Source organism: Chenopodium album, chromosome 11 (assembly GCF_948465745.1).
Source record: "Chenopodium album chromosome 11, dcCheAlbu1.1, whole genome shotgun sequence".
Lineage (NCBI taxonomy): Eukaryota > Viridiplantae > Streptophyta > Magnoliopsida > Caryophyllales > Amaranthaceae > Chenopodium > Chenopodium album.
The window spans coordinates 26,406,800-26,410,687 of record NC_137844.1 but is presented as its reverse complement, the minus strand read 5'-3'; the positions used below and the strand labels follow the sequence as shown (position 1 = coordinate 26,410,687).

The following is a 3,888-nucleotide window of genomic DNA, read 5'->3' as shown; positions in this document are numbered from 1 at the left end:
GTGGGGATCAGTTATTTTCGAGTTTTATCGATACATTCGTGGCCTACAAAGTTGATTTAAAAGGAATTTTGATTGTATTATCACTATTTAAAGTATCAAATACATATGTCACTTGCCCTAGAAAGGCCACATTTGGGAAATTTTCCAAGACGAAGGTATATGATACTTCTTAAACTCTGAGTTTTCCTGCTACGCAATAAAAGAAGTGACTGAAAGGAGGCACTATAGATACGCAGTGGGTAATGATGGTCTTGGTAATGTAATTCACTTCCATAAGAGACATAGCACTAAATGCCCAAACCAACTATATTGAATTCTAATTTTTATGTTGTGTTACCATTTTTCCCTAAGTAGGAGTTTTATACTACAATTGTAATTTTCTCTAAAGAATTCTTAGTACCTTAGTCATTTTGGGATGGAGTTTGAAGTATAAAAGCTATATATAAGCTATACCAATTAATTAAATCATTATAAAAAGAATTAGTTGTTTATGAATTATTATTAATCATTACTTTGATGGTTAAACTATATTGGTGATTGGTTTTTGATTTTGATTACGGTATTCCTAGGTGATTTTTATTTATATTATACATCTAGTTGATGACTTTATTCAGTAAATGGTTCTATACATATGTTTGGTTAATTTTTATTTTTCTTAATTAAAAATATGAAGTTTGAAGTTGCTATAATTTAGGCTATCCAGCAAAAATGAATAACAAAGTTACAAATTAAATAAAATTTGAGTTCACCCAAAACACCTTGAACAGAAAGGATAAAAGGGGCCACCAATTTAAAAAATTATGATAATTGTAATATTTTCTTGTAATTTTTAATAACATGGAAGTACATGAATTGAAGCTAACATTTGGGCAATCTCTATAAAAGATTTCAACTATTAAAATGATGGGATAGCTAACCAGTTCATTTATACTTACCTCTTTATGATTGTCCAACCACCTTTGTACACCCTAATTCTAAACACTTTTCACCATTCATTGTAATAAACTTCATTTGATATCCAGGTTTGTTTTATTTTTGTTAAATATTTTTTTCCATTATATATATAAGTTTGCTGATAGAGTGGTTTGTAATACATATTATTTGGCTTATACAAGTGTTTACCTGAGAGTCACCCCAAAAATTCTTCCCCATTATAATAATTTATACAATTTATTATACAGTCAAAATAAAATTGGGGGTATTAAATTGAACATTTCACAACAAACAATACAATGTAATAACTGAATTATTTTTTTTTAAAAAAAACAATTAATTATTGACACATCATTAGAAGGTCCTATGGTAATGCCATAGATTAGTTATGCAAGTGATATTACATTGGGGTATTAAATTTATACTATAGTATTTTTCTCATCAAATGTGTAAAAATATTGGTTAAATGTTTTTTGGAGTAGGGGTGGTATTTGTGTTGCGCCGCTCGAGACGAACTTGATTTTACAGGACTCGATCAACGCTGATGAGTGTCATTTATGGCACTCATTTGATCCCTTTTAGAGTGATTTTCATTCTCTTTTGTAGCCCTTTTTATTCCCTTTTCCTTAATTTTGCTTTTTATTTCTTTAGTTTACATTTTCCTTAGTAGATTTTCCATTTTCATGCATTTCTTGGTTTATTTTGCCTTTTTCCCTTTATTTTTTTGTTTTCTTTTATTTTCAGGAGAAGTTCGCTCCCGATGTCTCTTCCCGAGTTTTGCGTTGATTCGGATGCTTAGTGTCTTCCATTTGAAGCCCAAGATTGGAGATGTGCAAGTTTCATGCTTCTTCAAGCCGTGGGGGCACCAATTCTGGTGTTGAACCCACCATCATGGTGTTTTAGGATCCGACGTGCTCCGTGTTCATCAAGCATACCAAGTGGAGCGCACGAGGAGCATCAAGATAAAGGGGAAGAGAGTTGTCCTGCTCCCATGCGCGGGAGCGCGCAACCATGGTGCGGGCGCGCCTGCTGCTTCCCCTATTCCGTACCCTATATCTCGCGGCCGCGCATCTTCAAAGTAAAGGTCGCGCCTGTACGGGTTCTTTTGGGACGACTAACTACTTGATAGTTTTACTATATATAAATTTCTCTTCATTTTTAGAATGGGGAGGAGAGAGAAAGCTGAGAATTAGAATTGGGTTTGATTTTCTTAGAGAGAGAAACTCTAGATTTTAGATTTTGTAGAGAGAGAAACTTGAAGGTTGATGGTTCATGATTGATGATAGTTTCAATTGGTTTGATTTCAAGTACATTTCCTTTGATTTGATTAAGTTTGTAAGAATCTTCTTTACTATAATAGATTTTGATTTCAATTGTTTTGTTGATTGTTCAAGTTTATTGATTGTTTGATTGAATTGATTTGATTGGAGTGATGTTGATGAATTTGATGAATTGTATAGCTTTGTTCTTGATTTCTTTAATGGATTGTGAGTAGTTTGCTTGCTAGGGATGTGGTGAAGCATGTATTAGTGATGGATAATTAGCTAATTTGGGGGTTTTGATTGATTTAGCAATGTGATTAAATTGGTTGATTGATTTTGTGCATGTGTATGGATTGGAAGGAATGATCAACCTTGTTCTTCATGCTATATTTCATTGTGTGTCTACATTGATACGAACCATTGATTTGTAGCTCACATTTATCGATTGAGCTTGGTTTGTGACGTTCGTAGTTAGAGTCTTTCGTAGTTGGCGCTAGTTAGACCTCTAGGAGATAGCTTGTCGAGCTCTTTTGATTGCATTATCTTTTTTCCCTCGCAATACTCGAATTAATCAATCTCCAACCCGATTAGTGTGTGTTCATTGCAAGTGCATGTGGATCCTAACTCCCTAGTGTTTGATATATTGATTTACTTTGTTTGTTTACTTTGCTTCAAAATAGCTTGACTTGGCAATAGCTAACTTCCCCCCATTCCTAGTGGTTGGACCCGAACTTGCACTATTACTATGTGTAGGTTTGGTTACAAATTTAGATTGATTGGAGGAATTTCAGATTCAACGAACTAGAATCCACCTCGTATCAAAAATGGCGTCGTTGCCGGACAATGGCGTAGTTGTTTGCTATTGTTATTGAGTCTATTTCATTTTATTTTAAAAATACAAAAAGATTTTTCTCTTTAGGCTACATTTGTAGCGTGCTACTAATATTTTCCTTTAAGATTGTGTGTGCAAGAGAACATGGGAGAAGTCTCGCGGGTGACATTGAAGGAGTTGGGAACTCCGGGTGCATATAAGTATGAGAGCGGGATTGCTCCATCTTCAATTTCGAAAAGTGACTTTGAAATCAAGCCGGCAATGATAACTTTGATTGAAAGGCGACAATATAGTGGTGGAACGAATGAATGTCCCCTCAATCATATTAAGGAGTTCGAGAAATATTGCAACACGATTAAGGTGAGCGGGGTCGCACAAGAATTCACAAGGCTCAAGCTATTTCCTTTCTCCCTAATTGGAAGAGCTCAAGAGTGTCTAGACAAGGAAGTGAAGCCTAATTCCTTGAGAACTTAGGATGAAGTCACTTAAGAATTTTTTTCTCGTTTCTTCCCTCAAAAGAAAACTACGGAGGCTAGAGCTTTGATTCAAGGTTTCAAGCAAAGGACTAGTGAAAGCCTCTATGAAGCATGGGAGAGGTATAAGGAATATCAAATAAAGTGTCTTCACCATGGAATCCCAACTTACCAAATCATTCAAATCTTTTATGGTAGTTTGAGTCCTCAAGGGAGGTCAAGTCTTGATGCCGGAGCCGGAGGCCCAATAATGAACAAGACTGAGGAAGAAGTTGTTGATATTATTGAGGATGTAGTAATACACTACATGGATTGGCAAGAGGGTGAGAAACAGCCGACAAATAAGAGTAGCACCACGAGATGCTTGATCGATCAACTCAATGCTATC

General features: G+C 35.1%; 1 non-coding gene across 1 annotated transcript; it reads right to left on the bottom strand.

Moving 5' to 3' along the window:
• Positions 1 to 3,556: 3,556 nt before the first annotated feature.
• On the bottom strand, positions 3,557 to 3,662 carry LOC145569533 (small nucleolar RNA R71). The gene has a single exon (XR_014096130.1). It is a non-coding gene; the product is annotated as a small nucleolar RNA R71 (small nucleolar RNA).
• Positions 3,663 to 3,888: the final 226 nt, after the last annotated feature.